General features: G+C 36.0%; 1 long non-coding RNA gene across 3 annotated transcripts in view; it reads right to left on the bottom strand.

Annotated features, from left to right (window-relative positions):
* Positions 1 to 24,899, bottom strand: part of LOC116637454 — a 198,970-nt gene that overhangs the window by 52,081 nt on the left and 121,990 nt on the right. For all 3 annotated transcript variants that reach the window (XR_004300478.1, XR_004300477.1, XR_004300479.1), the window contains exons 6-8: positions 6,171 to 6,237; positions 5,382 to 5,542; positions 1,807 to 1,888 (exon numbers count right to left, since the gene is read on the bottom strand). This is a non-coding gene — a long non-coding RNA (uncharacterized LOC116637454). The remainder of the gene's footprint in view (positions 1 to 1,806; positions 1,889 to 5,381; positions 5,543 to 6,170; positions 6,238 to 24,899) is intronic.

Genomic DNA, 24,899 nt, shown 5'->3' with positions numbered 1-24,899 from the left:
TACCTTTCCTATCACTCTCTTCCCCCATTAGTCCATACATCTAACTCCCTGGTTTATTTTCCTATCTTAATGTGAACCCTCTTTTCCACATTAAATAAATTCCAGAAAGCCAATAACCATACCTTCTTTCTACTAGTAAGCCCACTGCCATTTCCAGATCATCGCATCACACTGTTCCCCAAAAATTATTCCTTCTTTAATGTTCTTACAATCAACCTATTCCACTCTCTTTTGAACTCCCACACATTCATTACTGACTTTGATACCCAGTTTACCAAACTGTTCACCACTCCAGTACTGCGGATTTCTCGAAGGCCTTTAGTTTCCTTGCATCTGACTCATGTAACAAACTAACCCCACAGATCCTTTACCTCTTAAATGTTAATTGTCCTTCCCTCCATTCAACTTTATCCCTTGACTTATGACCAATCCAAGTCTGAAACATACTCCAATTTCACAGCATTGCATTATTCCTTACTAAGAATATTTATTCAGGGGCACCTGGGTGGCTCAGATGGTTAAGCATCTGCCTTCGGCTCGGGTCATGATCCCGGGTCCTGGGATCGAGCCCCACATCAGGCTCCCTGCTCAGCAGGGAGCCTGCTTCTCCCTCTCCCTCTGCCTGCTGCTTCCCCTGCTTATACTCTCTCTCTCTGTCAAGAATAAATAAAATCTTTAAAAAGAAAAAAAAAGAATATTTACTCAGTGATACAACAAAGTGATTCAGAGCATTATGTAAACCCATTACTAGGGTTACACTAATCTGGAGGAAGTTAAACCTATGCAGACTTGAGAAACATGAGTAAAAGTTACTCAAAAACATACGTAACTGCTGAATCAAGAAAGAAAGGCCAGTAAAACTGAGTCATAGAAGTTGTATGTATACAGGAGGTAGTAAATGCTGTGAGATTTGGTTTGAGATGATGGCAGAGAACAAAGTTGATTAGATTTCAAAAATGCCCAGTTATGTTCCTGAAAGGTCATTTGGCTTCAGTGTGAATTGGAGAGCAGGAGTTGGGAAAACAAAAAGATATTTCAGCAGAAAAAGGGAAAGAATGCAGTAGCTTAGACTCAAGGCAGAAAGTGGTGGGGGGAATTTATGGTAGTGGGAATAAGAGTAGTGGAGAGATCTGAGAAAATATTTATAAGGAAAAATCATGGCGGTAGGTAATTCAGTGGATGTGAACAGTGAAGAGGAATGAGATATAAGCCTGACACGCAGATTTATGGCTTGAGCTAAGAGGTAAATAAATAATGGTACCATGTGTTGGAGGTATGGCACAATAAAAGGGGAGCATCTATGGGAGGAAAAGAGCAATTGGTCACAGTTTTAAAGTCAGTATTAGAAACTAAAATAAAGAACTTAGAATGATAGGCTGGGGAAATAGATGGTCTTCAGGATATAGATGATAGTTGAAACAAATATGAGGCTCACGTCAGACATCATCCTAAATCCTGTTTCTATTCTCTCTGTTTTTCATATTCAATTGATCATTAAGTCCAATCAACTCTATTCCCTAAATATTTATTTTATCCATCCTCTTACTTTCATCAGACTTCAGATGCACTGGTATGGGCATCTGTCAGACCTCTACCAGGCTATCGGAATCACACCTCACTCCTCGGACTCACACCTGTTCAATCTACCTATCGATACTGCCATCAGAGAGATCAACCACACAATTAAATTAGCCGTATCCCTCACCTACTCACAATTCTTCAATTGCCTCCATTTCCATGAAAGGTGAAATTTATATTCCTTGTACAGCATGTACTGCCCTATATGATCTAGACCTCAGTACTTACCCAAACATTCCAAGCTCCTTCAGGCCTGGAATTATGTCTGTTATCCATGTTGCCTCTTCTGCCTGGAGGACATCTTCCCAATCTTTAAGCGTCGGCAAGAAAAAACATTTTCTGGTTAAACAAAGGGGTTTCTTTTGTGGTCCCACTGACCTTCGCACTTCTCCTTGTTGGTGCCTATGTATGCTTTTCAGTCCACCCACTATGCAATAAATAATTTGAAGGCAAAGTCTGTATCTTTGCATTTTTGGATCTATAACGCCTAGTATAGGCTGTGAGTAAGCATTCAAAAAACTGGTTTTAAATGAATGGAAACTCACATTTTAGCATGGATATCTTTTTTTTTAATTGCACATCAATATCTAATCTCATAGCAAATTATATTGTGAGCTCCATTTTTTGGAAAATTATCATAATTTCTATGTGAAGTTTTATTTATAAGAGTTAAAACATAATGACCTAATTTATTTTAAGTTTGTGAATTCCATAAGACCTTTCTAACTTTAGATGGGCTACCTTTAAATGACATATTCTCTACTGAGGTGGAATATTGTATACTTTCTCTAAATTGCTGAAATATGTAGTACCTGAGAAGAGGAAGTGGTATACAAGGAAAATGCCACATAGGAACACAATATGGAGAGATGTCAAAAGAAAATCACAGTTGGGTATACATAACATCTTATATTATACTGGTGTGAATGGATTTCACAGTCTACATTCTAATTATATCGTGTACTTCTCTAATGGCTCTGCCCTCAGAGGGCCCCCTGGGAATCACCTGGCAGATTTTATTTGGCCCTGAGTGAATTTTAATGTAGTGAAAAGGTAGTGAATTCACAGTGCTACCTATCTTGGAGATAAGAGAGAGAATGAGAATAAAACATTCTCCTCTAATGGACATTGGACACACTCTTGACTTGTCACCCTTGCAAGTAAGTAATTCAATCTCCCATCTCTCAGTCTTCATCAGCAGCATGTATTTTCAAATTGGACTGTTTAAAGAGATGCTTGGCACACCAAAAGAGCTTTTATGGGTCATCTCCTGAGTTTTTAGGGAGAATATGTTACAGAGATACATATGTGTTGGAATCATTCTTTCATGAGAAAAGGCTGTTTGAACTTTGATCTTTATATTAAGAGAAACTGTTATTAAAATGAATTTGCAACTCAGTTTAATCTCAGAAGGAGACAGTTGAGTCATATGAAATTGCCGATTGTTGACAATTTTTGAACTATGAAATGGCAACTTCATATGGTTCAATCTAAATGTTTCTAGAGAAAATTTACAGTAATAGCAATCTTATTAGTTTGTCTGGCCTAACACCTTATATTAAAAATACTCTTTAAGTTTCATATTACTAAAACAGCATAGAAAACCAAGTACATATCCCAACTGGAAACAACTTTGATGTTTGTGAAGAGTATCAACTATTTCTAAACTATTCAAATATATCTTAAAGATAAATCATCCTCCCTCAACTAAAAAGTGTGATTAATATGTTTTGTCGAATCTTAAATACTGTATTCTTGGACTTCAATATATTTAAGTGGCAAATACCATGAACTGTTACAAACCTAGGAGAGTTATTCTATGTTTCAGGGAAATTTCTTCTTCCGGCATTTGGATGAACAGCATGAGTGAAAATAAAATCATCATGCTTGGCAACTTATCTGAATCTCATAGGTAAGATGAACTAAAAAGGAGGTAAAATAATTTCTCTTTTCTTGGTGGTTATTTCAAAAGAAAGCAAAGGTCAATTTCAGTCAGCGGGCCACTTACAATCCTCTGTTTCCACTGAGTCACTTTAAATACTGCAAGTTAGAAGATCTTTTCAGTAAATAAAAATATTAGAATGAAATCTTCCTAAATCTAATTTGTTAGCATCCTCTATCAAAATATTATTGTGATTTGTCAATTTTGTTAGCTCTGTAACTGTCTATGAAACAGTGAGGATAGTTGTACAGAGAAAACTGGCATAGACATTTCCAAAGAACGAATATCTGAAAGAGAATTGGATTCTTCCCTGTTTCTGCCATAGAAGATTCAAATTATTATCTGTATTCATTGACACAATTACACATGTATTTTCTCTTGTAATAACAAGATGGGAGGACTTCAGACTAATTGTAGGGTGAGCAAATTTCACTCTCTTTTCAAATAAATAGTAGCATCAAGAGCACATGAGTTCTCACGGGAAAAGTTTCATGTATGCATTGTCTTGAGAACTGTATCAGCCCATCCAACAACGGCAGATTGCTGACCCCATGATGCAGGGCCCATTTCTAAGTCATCAGCAATCTTTCCTCAGAGTCCTGAACAAAGGCACAGCTCCAAATAATAACCACGCATAGACCATAAGGGAAGAGAGAGGGAAAAAAAAATGTAAAAGTAAATCCTAAAATCAAAGGTTCCTAGTGCTTCCGTTTCACTGATTAGGTGGGATTTGGGTAAGGTAGTTTAGGGTTGTTTTTTCCTCCCTGCCTTTCCAGTTCTACAATCACAATGGCCCTCTAGTGGGATGCTAAATTAAGAGGCATTTTGTTTGTATTGTTAGCAGCTAGATGGAAACAGTCACAGAGAAATGTTTTATTATGGTGAGGAAAGGACTCCTTTAATAAGACTCTTAGGAGACTGAGTTTTAATGACGCTTAACACCATGTTTGAAACCACACACCACATCTACATGTTATTTCTTGTTAAATGCTGGTTATTAAACAGCAGGCTGGCTCCAGATTGCCTGCAGAGGGTAGTTAGGGTTGGCTGATACATCTCTGACAATTTGAATAGTAGATGGAATGACAAGTGCTGTTTGCATTTAAAGGATTTTACGTTTTAACATCTGCACAGAGCAACAGTATATATTATTACCCAGTGTACTTCTGCACAATATGTTGAAGGGTTAAAGCCAATTAAGCACAATTGTAAGTTTCAATTTCTTTGAAAATTCTGTGCCCTCATCCAAACTTAACATGCTTAAGCTGGAATGATTTCCCTCACTACTTAACCCAGGGATCTCTGCAGCGAATTGCTGTTCAAAACTGCAGACCAGAGAACAAGTAAGGGAAATGAAGAACAGAATGTGCCCCAAGGAAAGATGTAAGCAATAAAGCAATACGTGTTTATAACTAGGTTTTTTTAACCATTTAAAGGCTTAGCATTTTAAAATTCAACAGGAAACAGAACACTGTTTTGTAGTACCTGTACTTTTCCCACTGTTAATCTCACAGCTCTCTTGCTCCAGTCTTTTCCCACACCAAGGAGAACCAGTTATCATGTGGGTCAGGGACACTGCTTGATGCCAAGGAACCAAGGTATGCAGTTTTCAGATGTTAACTCTCAGCATTAAATGTGCTTATTTCTACGTAGCCTGCTTTCTCTTTACATCTTTTATTTTTGGATCCTGCTTCAAATGTATTCTCTTTTGAATTGCTTATTTCCCTGTAACAGGTGGGCAAAGAGAGCAGTGCTGTCTTCTACTTGGGCAGGTCCTCATTGTGGGGATGCTTAGAGGTAGGATCAGTAGGTTAAGTCATCCCTTCTGTAGGCTTTGGAGAAAAAAGGTTATCTCACTTACCTCTTTTTTTGTCCTTTAGGTTTTCCTTCTGTCTCTTCTCACCATTGCCGCTATAAGACATCAAGAGATGAGCCCAGGTGCAAAAGAGCCCAGGTGTACTACATATAATACAAGTCAGCGATTTCCAGTGAGAGGGTTAGTGATGGCTCTTTTCACAATCTCTAGGGTCAGAGAGGGTAGAAGACTGCTCGTTAGAAAGGCTGGAATGTTTAACTTTATCAAAAAGAGGAAATAGACTTAAAAATTTGAGCAACACTGTCCTAGACCACAGTGAGTGAATCGTAAAATCTGAATCTGACTGTGGAAATACCGTGAGTATAAGGATGTGATGCATTACTGGGAAGAAATTCTGTGAGCGACTGGCTTAACTCCAAAGGAGGGGGAAAATAAGTTCTGTCCATAGTCCAGGTCACTTTACCAAGGTTGGGAGTTTCATGGGGTTCAGAATTAAACCAGGTACATATGCCTAAACTCTCCAAACACTTGGGCATTTCTTCCTACTGAGAACCTCATGGGTGTGGTAGGGTGCTGATTGAGGATCAAGTTTGGATGGCCCTGTCTTCTTCATATACGTGTAAAACCAACCACAACCTCAGTCGGTATCATCAGGTGTGTCCTTATGCTATACGAAATTATGTGTTAAGATATTCTATTGCACATTTCAATTACATCGAGTCATGGTGCTGCCATCTAAGCATATAAGATCCAAACCAAACTCTCAATTCTAATGTTGTGTCTAAAGCCCTTAGAAAGTACAATATGAACTAAAAAAACCAATTACAACCTTACCTTTCAACTGATTTTCCGTTTGTTATTGGGCAAGTCCTTAATCTATTTGAGGTCAAGTAGATTCACTCTTGAAATGAAAATAATAATACCTGCATTATATACATTGTGGAGTAAATGTGAGAATTAAAATCAAAATGACATGAAGTACAAGAATATGCTTTGTAAAGCTAAGTGAAGTGCTACTTAAAAATATGAGTTATAGTTGTCGATAACCAAATTGTGACACAAATATCTGAAACATGAAAGATTCTCACTTTTTCTTGAGTGTGATAGGGCCTTAGATAATGCACTCCTTATTTACAGTTTCTTCATTAGGGTAAAGAAAACACATTCTGATTGCAGAGTGTTGGAGGCACTTGGAAGCTACAAAATGGTAGGCAAAGTGAGGCCAAAGATGTTACACATAATGCCATTCTGATACATATAGCCTATACCAATAATAATATCTAACTATTTCCTAATTAATTATTCTATCACTCTCTCGTGTTTAAAAGCTATATCATCATTGCCATGCAACCTGAACTTTTATCTTCAGTCTTTCCATCCATATAGTTCTGTTTAAAAGCATGGTGATTAAGAGATTACAAATGTCCAAATTCAGCTGTGCTACTTTTTACGGGTTTCATCATCTAGTGGCTAACTGGTAACCACTCTGTTTTCTGTCTTGAAAATGGGTATGATAAAAATACCAACCTCTAAGGTTAATGTAAGATTCATATGAGTTGATATATATATTAAATGCTTCATAAATATTAGCATTTATTATTAATACCTTAGTAAAAGACACCTAGTTTCTTAGGAAAATTTTTTTAAAAGACAAAAAAAATTAAGAAGCCAGTCTTGGTTCTTCTCTTTTCTTTATAACTGAAAGCTGTGGGTTCTTCCTTCAAGGTATATCTTAAGTCTCATGTCTAACACCCCCATAATTATTAGTCAGCTTGTCTCCCTGCTTTCTTTCTGACCAAACTACAATTTATTTCCCTGTCACTGCCAGAATGATCACCCTCTAATCAAAATTATCCAGGGAGTTATTTCTTCCCTAAGGTTAAATCTCAATTCTATATTGTTTTACTAATATAAATCATATGATTGTCTAACTGAGCATATTTTAACTGGTTTTCTTAGGCTTTATTGAGATATAATTGACATATAATATTATATAAGTTTAAGCTGTACAAAGTACTGATTTTGTATATGTATATATTGTAAAATGGTTACCACAATAAGATTAGTTAAAACATTATCACCTGACATAGTTACATATTTTTTTGTATGGTGAGAACTTTTAAAATCTACTCCCTTAGCAACTTTTCAATATACAATATATTATTGTTAATTACAATCACCATGTTGGACATTGCATCCCAGAAGTTATTCATCTTATAATTGGAAGACTTTACCCTTTGACCACCTTTACCCATTTTGTCCATCCCCCACACCCACCCCTGACAACCACTAATCTGTTCTCTGTTTTTATGTTTGTTTTTTTAAGATTCTACATATAAGTGAAATCACATAAGATCTGTCTTTGTGTGACTTATTTCACATAGCATAATGTCTCCAAAATCCATCCATGTTGTCACAAATGGCAAGATTTCCTTCTTTTTTAATGACTAAATATTCCAATGTGTCTGTGTGTGTGTGAAAATAATGAATATCCATTCATCCATTAATGGACATTTAGGTTGTTTTCATGTCTTGGCTATTATAAATAATCCTGCAAATGAACATAGAGGTACAGATTAAAGTAAGCATATTTTATCATAAGTATCTAAGAATACAAATATGTTTCTTCAACATAAGACATATTAGATACTACAAGATTTTTCAAAAGTTACAAGGAAAGATTATTCAAAATATTAAGATATTGGGGGCTCCTGGGTGACTCGGTTGAGCATCTGACTTTTAATTTCTACTCAGGTCATGATCACAGGGTCAAGAGATGAGCCTCACCTCAGGGTTCGAAGCTCAGTGGGGAGTCTGCTTGAGATTCTCTCTCTCCCTCTCCCTCTGCCCCTCCCCCTGCCCATACTCTCTCCCTCTCTCTCTAAAGTAACTAAATAAATCTTTAAAAAATATAATAAGATGTTGGATACAGTATGTAATAAGTTTGTTGTTAGTATTCTGCTCTTAAAGAATGGAAAACTAGTCTTAGGTTTCCTCAGATTTCCATTATCCCCAATCCCATTTTATTTTATCATTTTTTTCTGTGTAGGCTTACAATCTCTATATGACTGATATTAGCTGCTATTCATATGTTTATTTTTTATTTAAATATTTCAATGCTCAGATAAGTCCTTTCAGTAAATCTTCTTTGAATTCTTTATATTTTGATTTATCTTTTGGTTGACTGGATTTTGTCATCATGAAGTCTTTATTTGCCAAAAAGATCTCAAAGATTCTGTATTCTCTGATTCTTGCATGCCTAAGCTTATCTACCCATTGTTTTCATGGTCAAATGTCAACATGAGCAGTTAGTAAATCCTTGAATCATAGAATCCATATCTATGGTTTAGTAGTCTTTGGATAAAAACTACATTATCTATATCAAACCCGTATAATATACAACACTGACAAGATTAAGATAAATCTTATAAAGGCTCCCACTTAGAAAATAAAAGATGAGAAAAAACACAAAATAGTCATTCTTCTGGCACACAATAATATTTTGTTGGGTCATGACTGTTCAGCAGAGACAGGAGTGCTTTGGACAGCCGAATTGGTGACCTTTGATCCAGCTCTCTGGGAATATCTCCCTTGTTCATTGTCCTGTATGGCCAGATGTGTGATTGGCAGTACAGAAGTTTATCCTTTTGGGAGATGTACAGTTTTATCAACCCTCCTCCTGTGGTATAAATGTTAGGGGTAGGGATATTGCCTTAGGATTTAAACAGTCATAGAAAATTTTCAATCGGACTTTGACTGTCTTTGGCAGAAGCCCTCTTATAATACCCAGTTAAGATTCCTGTATATTTTCTTCCCATATGTCCACTACCAGATACATTGCCCAGAAACTCATTTTGGGTCTAGAAATATTTGGCTCTTGGCAATAAACTTTATCACTGGCATCGTTTTGTGGTATCTGTATTGAGGAAGGTTCTAATACCTCTGAGTAGGAAGGGAATGATTATCTGTTCCTTGTACCTTGCTTTGTATAAATTTACAATGAGAGAAGCCTTCTTCAGCCAGAGATGGCTTGACAGGAGTTCTTGTAGAAGGATCTGGTAAAGGGAGGTAATATTCAGCTGACTAAACTTATCTCCTGTTAACTCCCCCAACTGTGACTCTGATTACATTAACTCTGGTTTGAGGTATGAAATTTTAGGCTTCCATTTGTTAAAATTTCCAAATAATCTCAGTAATTTTAGCATAAAGTCTCTCTCTTAGCATTTAACATAGTTATAATTTGTTTACCTTCTTCCCTCAAATATAAAGCCCTTTCTACCTTCTGTATGAGTTTGCCCCTTTCTTATAGGACTTTAATGAATGCTATAAAAAATAGCCAATACAGACCTATGCCATGATCTAAGTAGTAACATAAAACAAGCCACAGTTTAACCGATTGTTTTGTTAAGGCATAATATATACTGATAACTTGTAAGCCTGAAAAAAGCAGGATCCTCAAGTGTTCTGTCTGCTCTGTGTTTTAAGTTCAGCAAGGTGCATATTTTAGGATCTGTTCCTTTCAGAATCCCATATAATGCAGACTTTTAATTTAACATTGTAACATCTTAGTCCTACTGCTGTATGAGACTAGATTTTTTGGAGATGTTTGTACTTGGCTACATTTATAGAAACATCTTTTTCTGATGATAAGATGGAATTTTAAGAAAGGTCTTCTCAAAACAGCTTAGCATAGATTTTGGTTCCTATATCCTACAAAGCAACTGAGAGGAAGAATGAGAACAAAAGAAACTGCTTTGCTCCCAGCCTCAACATATGCCAGAACATAATTCATGTCCCAAAAAAGCAGTCAGATAACCAACCAACCCAACAAAAAAAACCTTGGCCACTTCAGTTTATTCAAAATTTGGGTTCTCAAAAATGAACCCAATCCTCATCTTTATAAATTAAAAGCAGTCTCTAGACAGGACAAACAATACGTCAAGATTGGCTAAAACATCTAGAGTACTGGATTCATTTCTGTATCATCTAGGAATCTTTTTTCCTTCAAATGACAGATAGCTGATCATAGTAATTGGACAAATTTCTTCTCGTGGCAAGAAGTCCAGAGGAGGGGGTGACTGACATTAGTGCAGCAGTATCACATGTCCTGGCCACTGTATTTGCATATTACTCGTATTCCCCTCCAAGTAGCAAGGTCGTTGCAACTAGAGTAATTGCACCTGTTTTCTAGCAGGATGGGAAAAGAAAGAAAAAGAGTGAATCTCATTACCAGAAAGCAAAAACTCTCCCAGGGACATCACAGTTGACTGTGGCCCATATCTCATGGGTCAGAGCCATCTGACTGGCCACCCTCGGGTAAAAAGTGGCAAGAAAGCAAGGGTTTTGGAATGATGCTTAGGTCAGTTTTAACAATGGTGGGCTGGTCAGCTCCTGAATGTTTACAAAATCTGACTGGTAAACTTTCAGGAATCATGTGAACCAGTTGTTAAACGGAATCTATTATTAAAAATTAAATTATATGAACTTATACTATATTAAAAGAGAAGTGATGAATACTCATCTTTTCCTAATTATTGAATTACATTTTTCTATTGTTTATATTCTTGGGGCTATTTATTTCAATCACATCTTCATAGAGGAAATGCTATTTAAATGGTGTGCTTCTATGTGTCTCTTCCCAAGTTTGCATTCAGAGATATCATACCGGTACTTTACTATTGAGCCTGGTGGGAGCATTTATACCACAGAAATCAGAAAATGCTACATACAAATTGGGTCCTTTTGTGTGTGTGTTTTGTGGATTGTCCAGAGTTTAAAACATGGAAGAGAAAATTTTCATAAACCAGATTAAATTTAAAATTTTCCCTGCCCCTAGTTGTTGCATTGTAATTAAACTTGAAAGTGTGTCTGTGTCTAGAGCTATTACATTCTGAACAACTCAAAAATTTGAGAACTATACTTCCAATGTTCGAAAACTATGATCCAATCCGCAAAGAAATCCCTTGTGTCATTGACGAAAGAACAAAGACTTAAGTCTTTGTTGTTTCACTTTCATCTTACTCATTGAAGTAAGCCAACATATCAACCAACATTCAGATCAAAACCATACTTGGAGAGTCAGTTGTTAAACATTTACCAGCAGGCCACAGGCCAATCAATTATGTTTACCACAAATTCCATGTCCCACAATGTGGAAGACATACAGTCAGAAAGGGAGATGTCCAGAAAGAAACATAAAAAATAATGAAAGGACATCATATAAAAAATAAGTTAAATGTGTTTGTGATGCCTTATCCTGTAAAAGGTAAGGTTCACAACGTAAATTATAGTGTTTGTCAAATAACTGAGGCTTTAAGATTTCCGTTGTCCCAGCAGGTACTCTCATCTATGGGTTTAGGCTAAACAGGCATACATATTTCAGTTCAATCTTAGGAAGAATTTTCTAGCAGCTAAAACCACCCCGAGATGCTGATTTACATTGTATGGTTTACATTGAGAGGTAATGCATTCCCCACTCCTGGAAGTGCTCAGACATGAATTTAATGCGATCTGAACTTTCTAACCTCCAAAAGTTTTCTAGATGAAGTAAGTCTTTTTAGGTCCTTTGCAATATTAAATCCATGTGAGTCCAAGAATTAAGATATTTCTGAACAGATTTATTTAGTGTCACATCAAATTTTATCTATTCATTCATTTAATATGCACTTTTTTGTTGTTGTTTCAGACAGAATTCTGGGTACCAGTGAGAGTCAATAACAAAACAGATAAAAGCCCTCACCTGGTAAAGCTGGAAGAGACAAATGATAAACATATGAACAAATACATAAGCTAATTTTAAATAGTGATAGGTACCATAAGGGAAAATTTAACAATATAGGGGAAAGAGAGTATTGGGGTGGAGGGAGGAGAGGTTATTTTGACTAAGATTGTAGGGAATGGATGTCTTCCACACTCTCTTTGGAGATGTTATTTCAACAAAGACCTGATTGGTAAAAAGCAATGACCAGCTATAAAGGTCTCCGGTAAAAAGAGGAAGAAAGAATAGCAATTGTAAAGATCCTAAAACAGGAATGAGCTGTGCATATTTAAAATAAGGCCATTTGGCAAGAAAGAGAATAGTACACATCAAGGTTAGAGAGGTAGTAAGGAAGTAGATGCTGCATAGTCTACTGTAGGACATGCTGAGGAGCTTGGGTTTTAGCCTAACTTCATTGGAAAACTACTGGAGGCTTTTAAGCAGAAGATTCATATGATTTAAATTATATTTTTTGAGATCAAATGGCTTATGTTCTGAAACAATTCAGAAACATATCTGAAAGTCAGACAAGTGAAGCTAGATTTGAGAATGTCATTTATATTTGAAACAAAATCAGAATTCTCCTCTGTCTTGACATTCTAGATCCTGAATACACACGACCAGAGAATCTACCAACATCAAGCTTTCTAAGCTTCAGTTGTATAATGGGAATGATAAAGAGTACCTATGTTATAAGCTTCTGTGAGGATAAAATTAAATAATAATGTAAAATCCATGGTACGATCAATGAATGCTCAGTAAATGTTAATCTTATGCCAAGTAAGCTACATTTATTTTCCATTTTATCCTCTGGATTCAGCATCTCAATAAATTCTTTTATTCATTTTATAGATCTTTGAATTACGTAACAGTAGGAATTTTATAGGCAAATATCAGGCGTACCAGAAAAGAATATTCCAATACCTAGCTCCTTCTTTCTCCATATATAAGATTTTTAAATAAGAGTAATAAAGAAATTTATTTTATTTTTATCCAATTAACCAATTGTATATCTAACATTATGTTATTTTCTTATTAAAATTGTTTATATAAACAAAATTCACAACAGTGTAAATATTTTTTACAATCTTACACATATTCATTGTTAACATGTGGTTATATATGTATATATATATATTTGGTTCTATATATTTTTGGTTATATATATATTTAGGAGAAGGTGTGGGAGAATGGGGTAACTGGGTGATGGACATTAAGGAGGGCACGAGATGTAATGAGCACTGGGTATTGTATAAGACTGATGAATCACTGACCTTTATTTCTGAAACCAATAATACATTACATGTTAATTAATTGAATTTAAATAAAAAAAATTGAAAAAGAAAAAAAGGGAAAAAATGTGATTCTATATTAACTTTCTTTAAGCCAACTTATTACCCAAATGCTTTATCTAGGAAAACTATTTTATCACGGTACATACTTGATTGTATTAGTATATTAAAGAACTTTCTAAAATTTAATAGGAAATATTTTGACAAAAAGAAGATAAATATTAAGTATTGTCTGCCACAAGTAGAAAACTTTAAGAAGTATGACATCTAAAATATCACACAAAAATAGAAGTATCAGTCACCTTGGTTGATGTGAAGTAGGGCAGAATAAAATAACCAATCCTATATATATAGCATTTCAAATAAAGTTTCACTACCATAAACCCCATATAATCAGTTATACAAATTAGTGTCATGTCCATGCCTAAGTGAAGTCACCATTAGGTAGGTATAATATAAATCTAGTTGATGGCCTAAAACGGATGTCATAATGTTTGTCTTTCTTAATATTGACAAAATGTTATCCTGGTGTGAAGAATGAATACATCAGTTATTTACAAATGTACCGTTTTGATGGGAAGATAAGACTTACTTTTCATTTATTCAACCCTCCTGCATGCTAACACACATTATCTCATCCCATTTTATCCTTATAATTATCACATTTTCATTGTTTCAGATAAAAAAATCTGAGCTTCAGAACAGTTAAATAAATGGCTTACTCAGAGTCACAGAATAAGCTACAGAACTTGAAATCAACCTTTGCTTTCCCCATGAAAGCTTGTTCTAGTATCTTGACAATGAACACCAAGGTCATATTTTCTTTAGACTAAAGAGTATGTTCTACTTGCAACCATTCTGCTGGAACAACAGTTAGCCATGTCCCTCACCATCCAACACTCTCTCTTGCTCCCAGCCTTGAAAAAACATGTTTTTTGCCTTCGTGATCTAAAAGTGGCCTTTCTTATCAAAACATCAATATACTAGATTAGAGTTCAGAAAATAGTATTTTCACTTTTAGTTATTTGACATTGTTTAGTGTTAAACATATCTTCCACTCAAGTACAAACTATCTTGAGTGCAGAAACTATCCGGTTTATTCTTTCTTTCTGGAAATTCCTCTGCTTTTCTATGATATTCTCACCCTCTATAAATTCCTCTCTATTTGTGCATTATATTTGCTAACCTCACCTGGCAGGGAGGCCTGGTTGGGAAGTCCAGTTGGACAGGAACAGAACATACACGGACCCAAAGATTAAATGTTTGAAGCCTTTCCAAAGGAAAGCACTAAGGTCAAATGGAAGGGTATGTGCAAACTGTGTCATTAGAGATGAGTTGGGCAGAGCCAGTGTTTGATCTTAAAGCAAATGTTTAGAGCTGTGATTTGCAATAAACAAGGAATCAAAAAGGATGGAAGTGGGAGTTGTCTTGATCAATTTTAGACACTAGTCCAGTAACTCTCAGAGGATTTAATCATTATTTCAAGCACTTGTTTCTTTGGGTGGATTGGTATCATTCACAGGGGCCTAAAGATAATAAACTGGCATTGAATAAATGTTTAAAAAGTATGTCATGGAAAACCATGCATGATCTGCTCTGCACAGTCATATATTTCATCACTGGACATGAAAAGGCTTACTGATTTTTCTCCTGCCTTTTAAATGATGAAACTTGGCCTTCTCCATTATTCTTCTAACATTACATCTTTCTGTTCTTTTGTTGTTTCATGTCCCTTCCCAATAATCTAAAATTCCTTTTATTCAAGCCATTGAATCCCCACCGTGTACTTGTCCTGGATACTTCCACTGGGCTTTCATCCACCCATAATCCTTCCTCTTTCTGATCTTTCCCCATCTCCCTTCCTCTTGTTGACATCTCATCCTTTTCCACCTGGTTACTTGGTACAAAGAATGAAAGTCAATTCTGTGTATTTTGGACAACTAGAAGGTAATATCCCTTTCAATTTGACCATGTTTTCATAATCACTCGAGCCTCATGTACATTGGGGTATGGTCAAATTACAAAATTTTAACAATTTTCTACATTTTCAAGTTTAGGTTTTGTTTGTGAGTAGTTTTCTATCACTTTTGAACATCAACCAAAAAATCAAAGAAAGATGATTTTGTTTAACTTATAATCAAGGAACAGTTTTAAAACCTATTTGATATTTCATTCAAAGAATCATATCGCCTAGCAAATTATTCTCCTTTGCTGTAAAGTTTCCATTGTTATAAATCAAGTAACAGTATCGAAACTGATGAGGATCAAAACTTCAACTACAAATCAGTCCCCTAATTGGTCTTTCCACTTCCTTTTTCAAACCTCATCTCACAAATTTCCTCTCCCTATTGCTGCCAAAATTGTCTTTCTAAATTATAATACAATCATGTCAAGCTTCTGTTTGTAATACATCAATATCAATATCCTTCCTAGGCAGTGGATGAAGGCTCCCTAGGGTAGCATCACAGATTTCCATCATGACATCCACAACCCCCCTCACACACTTCATCCTAGCCATGCCAAGTAACTATTTTTTATCAGTGTCTAAAACTGTGTTGGGCTCCTGTGCTTTGTACTCCTTTATATCTGAGCTGCCTTCCCCACTCTTTTCTGCCAACCAACAATGTCCCCATTCTTCACAATTTAGCACAAGCTTCACCTCCCTGCTCTTTCCTGTTTCCTTAGACCTGGCTATTGTTTCCTTTGTGTACTTAGTCCCAGATCCATATTATGTTTTTACTGTAGTACTGAATACATTATAATTTTTAACTTCTATGGCACTTTTCCTTGGACTGTAAACTTCTTGAGGGCAGAAAGTTTGTCAGATGTACCTTTGAATATTGATTATTGTAGTTAATAAACTTATTAAACTTAATAAACTTAAAGCATTTAACAAACATAATAGAAGTTTACAGAATGAAGGTAGGGCAGGTGAAAAATAAATTTGGATTAATAAAGTATATGGAAATTAAGCAGTCATTAAGAAAGAGTACCACCAATCAACAGAGCAAGATTTGCCATGAAGCTGTGCTCTTCCCCCTTATACAACCCCTAAAGGTAGTGAAAATTCCTAGGAGTTGTCAGGTATTCTAGAAGAGTGAAAATGACAGAGTGCAACTGGCAAGCTCTTCAATGTGAGTATGTATAGTAGACTGCCCAAGGGACCAGAATCTCCAAAGCTGCACTAACATGCTATATTTTATTTTCTGTTTTAAATAGATGTTCATTTTTTAAAGCTAATTTTACACTAAAAAATTTATGTACCTTTTCATTTTTTGTTGTTTGTTTGTTTGTTTAGTAGACTTCATGCCCAAAGTGGAGCCCGACAGGGGGCTTGAACTCAGGACCCTGAGATCAAGACCTATGCTGAGATCAAGAGTCAGGTGCTTAACAGACTGAGCCACCCAGGTGTCCCTTTATGTACCTTTTCTTAAGAAGAATCCCCAAATTTTATAAGCTTCATACTCCACAAAAACTCTATCCACTCCTGCCAATCAGACAGGAAAACTTGAAAATGAGACTGAGATAGGCCAAGAGGAAAGTTTCAGACATCTGTCCACAGATTTCTCTTCAAAAAAAAAGCATCTGGAACTTAACAATAAAATTAAGATAAAACAGGTCATAGGCTAAGACAATTCCATTCAGAACTCAGGTGTGTGTTGCAAATTAGTTTTTATATAATGTCTTTGCAACCATGTTCCTTCTTACCTTGTTTAATTTAAATTTATCTTTAAATATCCATCTTCCTAGTAACTTGGTGAACTCTCCCAAGGAAAAGGCCATTTGCCATTTATGTTTGTATTCAAGAGCAGCATTCAAATTATTTAACAACCAGTATGGTAACATAAATTTACATATAAGTCAACAACTCTAAAACTGTATTCTCTTTATTTTCTAAATAAAATTAAACTGTATTACCAAACACTGTCAAAGTGATATACACTACAGTGCTGATTTTTCATTAAATTATTCTAATGATTTCCAAAACAGTTGTTGGTTTTTAGAAATCATTGGTACTAGATTTGTTTGAAATGGCTGTCAGAATCATGATTTGACATGAGGGAAAAACATTAAATTTTTCAAAACTTCCTCATTGAATTGATAGACATTAGATGATTTTATATTCTCAATTTATCTTAATGTCAACAATATTATTCATAATTCCAAAACTTCTTTTTCGTAGAACAGCAATTAAATTAAGAATCTTTATAGCTCTTAGAGTAATAGCTGATATTTTAATATATTCAATGTATCTTTTATTTGAGGTATTTCTCAGGTATTATTGCAATAATATTGTAAAACCAAGGACCGCCAAAAATCAGTGTGTTACAAAAAATAGCATTTACTCTTTTGCTTATGGATCTGCAGCTCCCCTAACACTTTGACTCATCTAGAGTGGATTCTTCTGGGTACCTCTGTTTAGGTTACACATTACTGGGGCCTGGGTCCAAAGTGAGGGTTGGGTTCAGATCTGTTACATGTATCCAACATCAGTCTGGAATCAGTCATTACTCAGGAAACCTTCTCACTGCACTGGAAGAAGCACAGGAAAGTAGCAAGCAGTGCCCGATGCTCTTTAAGGCTTCTGTTGGAACCATAACACTGCCACTTCACCTATATTTCGTTGGCCAAAGCAACTCATATGGCCAAGTGTAATATTAATGGATAGAGAAATACACCCAACCTCCTCTCCTAGAAGCTACTGAAAATTTACATATCAAAAAACAAAGTTATTAAAAAAGGGGGGAGAAGGCCACACACCTGGCTTGCTTAGTCAGTTGAGCATGCTATGCTTGATCTCAGTTGTGAGTTCAAGCCCTACATTGGGTGTAGAACTTACATTTAAAAAAAAAAAAGTTTTTTAATTCTATAATGAGAAATGGAGACTTAAGAATAATGTAGTATACTACAAAAACCCAGTTTCAAAAATAGTTCATTGAAATGTCAAATTTTACTAAAGCAAACCAATTTTGTTAGGTCAGATGAGAAAAGGTATATTGTGGAGAGGTGACATATTATTGTTAGGAGTGTAGGTTTTATTGCCCAACTTCCTGGCGTCAAATTCTTTTTCTGCCACTTAAGCTTTTAGATAATAGCTCAATGCCTCAGTTTCCTCATCAGCAAAATAGTACTCAGATTAGTTAAAATACATTTTGAACAGGCCCTGTCTCATTAGGCCCTAATGTTAACATGTATTAAACCTCTTTCTAATTATTAAAATGAACATTGCTCATGGAATGACCAGAAGACATTAGGTTCATTTCAATGACCTTCTCCCACTAAATAAAAGTAAATTTCAACCAGATGGTGGTAAGTGGAGCCCACAGTCTAGGAATACCAGGTGTCTCATCACTCATCAAGTTCCCGACATTCTTCCCAAATCTTGTCTCAGTACTAAGAGTGAGCCCTGCTTGTGCAGCTGAGAGTACCATTCCAGAGTCTGAGGTGCTTCCATCTTTGCCTGTCTGCCTTCTCTCTAGGTTTTCTTCTAGAACTCAGCGTCTGAAAGCTGCAAAAGCTACAGTTGCCACAAGGAGCCACAAATAGGCAACTCAGAGTTTTAAAAGGCAAGTGGAAAGCCCCTAGCCAAGGAAAGGCAAGCATGGGCAATCAAGGGACAGTAATCCCCTTAGATACCAGCACTGCAAATAGAGTTTTTTCTATGGAGCTCTGGCCAGAGGGTTGTGTGTAAGACTATGGCAGCCTGGAAGGAAGGTCCACAATGGTGCTCCAGTGATGGGGGTTTTAGGCACAATTAGCCCTATAAGTTGGGCTAATAAAGGTGGCTGGGGGACAGATTTGCAAAAGAGGGGTTAACTGGTTTCTGCATGAACAGAATCTAGTTTCAGAGTTGAAGCAGAATCATGGGAGCCACCTAAGCCAGGTATAAAACTTCAGTTGCTTGATCCTAGTGGAGGTACATCTAAGAGGCCCGGAGAGCAACTGAAAAAGGGAAAGAGAGAAAAACAATATGGGAACATTGTATTATTTGAATAATTGTAAACAGTGGTACTGGGACATACCAGTGAGATTTCAGTCCTGCTTAAACCCCCAGTATCCAGAGCAATACCTAGTACATTGCAGATGTTTAGTGATTGCCTATTAAGTTACTGTCACTTTGAAAAAATGTAATGAAATCCCTCAAATCACAAATATTTTTTCATTTTAAAAACATAAACAACTATATCTGCCCTATATATTTAACAGAGTTGTTGTGAGTAAAGTGTGAGCTAATGGACACTAAAGAGAGTCATAGGAAATAAAGTAAGGTATTCATTTACATTGAAGTGAGAGAAAAGAGGGAAAATCATAGAGAGAAGAGAGGGTGTGTGTGAGAGAGAGAGAGACAGAGAGCGAGACTTAGAAGTGAGGGGTGGAGGGCATTAGAGCATCTGGCCTATGATCAAGTGACTCATTTTACCAAAGTTACTTCCTTTCTCTTAGAGAAAAAAAGTAGGCAGGCACCTTGTTTAATCATCTTGTCAACTGGACCTCTAGGTAAATATACATGATATTTTCTAGAAGGATTGGTCTTTTTATAGAGAAAGCCATTAGCAGAAGTTTGCTGCTTGAGAGTTATTTTTAGTAAATAAACCCCAGGTCTATGGACTTATGAGGACTGCCTCCTGGATAACGTCTTCTAAGCTACATAACACTCAGGGATATAAAATGGAAAATGGAACATTCTTTCTGCTTTGTGAGGTATTAACTCACAAGGTCTCACTTGGAGACCCCTCGATTACTCTGGGCCAAAGATGTATATCTGATGTGAGAGAAAACAACTTGGGGAAGCACCCTCCAGGTCCCAGAGCCCTCTTTTCTTCCTCCGAGTCTCTTGATTGTCATATCCTTGAAATCATTAGTGAAACTTGGTACTAAATAAGACACTGGATTCACTAGAGTCTGACTTCTTAATCCAATCTTGGAACCAAGTAGTATCCAAATAGTTTCATTTCCTTTTTCCCCTTTACTCACAGCGACATATGGGGTAGAAAAGTGATAAAAATGGAAACCCACCTCTCCCAGTTCTGTGTCTACTGGGGATGAATTTAAGAATACCGTTTCAGCGTTAACAAAATCCATTAATAAATCTTTAGATACAAAAATATGCTACAAAAAAGTAAAGGGTAGAGAAAACAATTTCTCTGCAATACAAAGTAAAAAATTAAATTTTCTGGAATAGAAGTACCCAGAGAGGTATGGGAATGCATTGGAAAGCCTTCCAATATAAAACCTTCATTAGAGTCTGAAACTCTAATGTTTCAGACATTTACATAAAATGTAAAATGCTTTTCAGGAGTAATTTCAATGTTAAATAATAATAATAAAATAATAATATAATAAAAGAACTGGATCTCACATCTGTGGGAAATATTTTCCAGGAAAATGGTAACATGACCCACCATGGAACTAATTTAGTAAAATTAGGAGATTAGAAATCAAGACATACAGATATGAAAAGAGGAGAAGGAGGAGAAGGAAGAAGAGGAAGGGAAGGGGAAGCTGCCTTTCTTCACCCCTAGAAACTCCATATAGATTCGTGGGGATTCAGGGATCTAACTGTCTATGTGACAGGTTTTTAATCTACAGCTATGGACAAGCTCAGCTGACAGCTATGACAAAGTTATAACAGTTAATTTGATATAACATTGTATGTTTGCAAAGTCCAAAGATTTGGGACAATGATTTAGAATATGCAACTTTAATGAAAACACATCTAACTCACCTACCAGGATGGTAAAGAAATACAAATACTATGATTGGCTTACCTCATGGCTTCATCTCTGTAGTTGTATCAAGTTAAGGATTTCCTCAGTAGAATGTATGACTCTGACAGACAGTTTTATAATTTTCATTTCTTCAGGTATCATATTTACTTTTTTTAATTTATTTTTATTTTTATTTTTTTTTATTAAAGATTTTGTTTATTTATTTGAGAGAGAGAGCACATAGAGAGGGGGGAGGGTCAGAGGGAGAAGCAGACTCCCTGCCGAGCAGGGAGCCCGATGTGGGACTCAATCCAGGGACTCCAGGATCATGACCTGAACCGAAGGCAGTTGCTTAACCAACTGAGCCACCCAGGCGCCCTATCATATTTACTTTTTAAATGTACTTATCTTGAATTGACTATATCTCAATTTTTAAAGATTAATTCTAAAAGTAATAAAATTAGTCACACATGCTAGCCCAGTTATCCATCACTTTAATAAAATACCACAAAGATTAGTGGTTTAGAACAACCACCCTTTTAATATACTTTATAATTTTGGGGGTAGCAAGTGATGCAAGGTTTTTCTGGACAATTATTTGGCTCCACATGTCAACAAGGGTGACTTGGTAGCATCCAGCTGATACCTAGGGGAGTCTGATGGGTCCAAGACAGCTTCACTCACGTGTTTGGATCTTGGCAAGGCTGAATTCAACTGAGCCTCTCAGTCACTCCATGTAATCTTAGGACATCTCTACATAGTCTTTTCAGATGGAGAGCTGAACTTACACTGAAGCTTAGGGCTCTAACAGTGAGGATTCTACAAAGTAGGAAGTGGCCCTGGCCCAGAAATTGGCAAAGCATCACTTCCACTATATTTTACTGATAAGGCACTCACAGAGCCCAGCAAGATTCAAGTGGAGGGAACCAGTAATCCCCCTCTCAATGAGAGGAGTGTCAAAGAATTTACAGCCGTCTTTAACACACTACCTTATTCCATCCAAAATTGTAATATCCCAGCCCATTTAATTCATAATGATTGACTTTATATTTATAACATTTTAATAAATTTTTATCATTCTATCCTACAATAATTGGTTGAAGGAGGACTATCTAAATATAAAAACAAATGAGTTCTTTGTCATCTGCTTACTAATCCACCTAGCTCAGGCAATGCATGATCTTTTTAAAGTTGTTCTCTTTTTCTTGAAAAAAAAAAAAAAAACAACCTTAAGCATTTATATGAGATGAAAGTTGACACCTCTACAACTCTTTGTTTAGATTTGGAGTTGCATAGGGTAAAATAAGGTATATTTTCTTTTGTCAGGCAAAAACTGCAGAATATGAATTATGTTGATTCATAATAGACATGTCATTTCTAACCTTCCAGTCTTCACAGTCTGAAAAACAAATTCCACTAGTCATAAACATCCTCTTAACTGTACATATGCTCCACCTTAACCTTGAATCTCCTTCAGGTAATTCCCCATGCTGAGTTGTTCTGGTCTGACATCTCCTTTGTGTGCTGGGATTTAAGTTAACCTTTTATACTTTTATAACAGATGCCGCATATACTCTAGTCAGGGATTTGGTTAATTGCTTCCCTGATGGAGAGACCATTCTCAGTTGCAAGGGATTTAAAAAGATTCAGGAAATCAACAACAGGTAAATTAGGAGAGGATCAGAGACTTCCCCACTGGAAAAAAATGTAAATGTTAAAAGCTTGATCTAATCCTCAGGCTCATGCACATTTCTAAAATAGGATTTGTCAACTGCAAATGCAAAGTAGCTCCAATTTGATATTAGTGACTTCGTCTGTTTTATATGCTGAAACCCTAAAGCAGCAGAACTGACTGCCAAGTATTGATGTAAAAGTATTGACAAAACAGAAGGCTTCACAGTGAGGGCATCCTCTTATAAGGCTCTACACAGTGACTCTATAGTTAGAGCTGCTGTCTCTGCAGTATCGCATCGCTGGTCCACTGACCTGTTGGACTTGATTTCACCTTCTAGCCCTCCTAACAATTAAAAAAAGGGGAGGGGAGTGTAAAAGGAGGGGAAGGAGTCAGTTAACTATACCATATGTAGGAATACATTACCTGAAACAAATTATCTTTGCAAAATAAGGGAGGAAGAGAGAGCCATCATAAAATAAGCAGATAAGTTCTTTCAAAGATTCAGGAGTAATGAATAACGTCTGCATCATATCTTTCCATTGAATCACACTTCAACAGTGCATACAGGTCTACTATGACTTTTTTAGAAAATAACATGCTGTGGGTAGAATCTCTTCTCAATAAGTCATTAGGTAAGGAAATCGTATCCTTTAGTTAATTGTGAGTTCTATCAAACCAGAAGATACACTGATCATCGTAATGGATTTATCGTTATTCTAACCTGCTGAAGAGGCTTAAAGAAATACTGAGGTTTTGCTGTATTTATATAACCCAAATGCATGCTTTATGGGAGTTAGTATTAGTGACATAGAAAAAAGCCCTCTATGATAGGGTCTGTTTACCCTGGGGGCTGACTAGACAACCATTTGGGACACTAATAGGGAATATTAGCATTTTTAATTACATTTATTTTTAATTCATACTTTTAAAGTTTTGTATATGTTTCATAATATACATTGTATTTTATAGAGTCATATACATACGTACTTTGCAAAAATAGATGACAAACATAATGAAAAGGAATGCTCATTTTTTTTAACCTATAGTTGTGTATGATATCAAATGTTTGGTGAACACTAACCTTGAAAAGTAGAATTATTCTTAGGGTAAACATGGTGTTCTGATTTTAACAAGAATGCCAAAAGGACGAGTAGAATAAAAAGAATATAAGCTTTGAAGTCAGCCTGTCTAGAGTAAGAGTTCCATTTCCATCTTCTAAAAAATAATATGGCCTTAAACCAGTTATTGACACACCTATAAAATGGGAATAATAATAACAAGCTTCATAGAGATATTCTCAGGATAAAATAAAGCCTAAGTAAGGAAACTAAGAGACAAGAGAGAGCTGAAGTGACATGGACAGACCACTCATGTGCATTCAGCATTCTACTAAGGCATTTTATAAATACAGCAAAATCTCTCACAGGGGCTGAGGTTTTGTCTCAGTCACCCCACCTCAATCTTACCTTATAAACTTCTCTTATGATAAAAAATCAAGCATAGCACTTCTCTCTCCTCTTCTTTGCTTTCCTTTCTCCCCATTCTTTGTTCCTGTCACTTATCTCCCGACCCAAATCCCCTCCATCTCCCCTACACCGCAAACCAGCAGCAACAGCAAATATTACAGCTCAATGTTGAACTATAGCTCTAAAGATTTAAATTTGATAGCCAAGTAATTGACTCCAGTTAATTGTTTCTACTTTCGATGCCTCTTTTTATGTCTCTTTACATAAAGATATTTTAAATGGTAGAGTTGAAATAATTATCCAAATATTTCATGAATAAAATCTTCATTGATGTGCATTTATTTAGGGGGGACTAAATTATCCAATTTTAGCTACAAATATTGATCAGATTCACCCAAACTTGTTTATATTTTATCTTCTATAATTGTGTAACTAAATACCAACACTGTTTATTCTTTTCTAGTGTCCAAGTTTTTTGTTTTGTTTTGTTTTGTTTATTTAAAAGATTTGGCCCAGAGAGAGAGACAGCAAGAGAGGGAACACAAGCAGGGTGAGTGGGAGAGGGAGAAGCAGGCTTCCCGCTGAGCAGGTAACCTGATGTGGGACTCGATCCCAGGACCCTGGGACCCCAGGATCATGACCTGAGCCGAAGGTAGACTCAACA

Source organism: Phoca vitulina, unplaced genomic scaffold (genome assembly GCF_004348235.1).
Source record: "Phoca vitulina isolate PV1807 unplaced genomic scaffold, GSC_HSeal_1.0 scaffold14, whole genome shotgun sequence".
Lineage (NCBI taxonomy): Eukaryota > Metazoa > Chordata > Mammalia > Carnivora > Phocidae > Phoca > Phoca vitulina.
The sequence above is the reverse complement of the archived record's forward strand: the minus strand, read 5'-3'. Positions and strand labels throughout refer to the sequence as shown.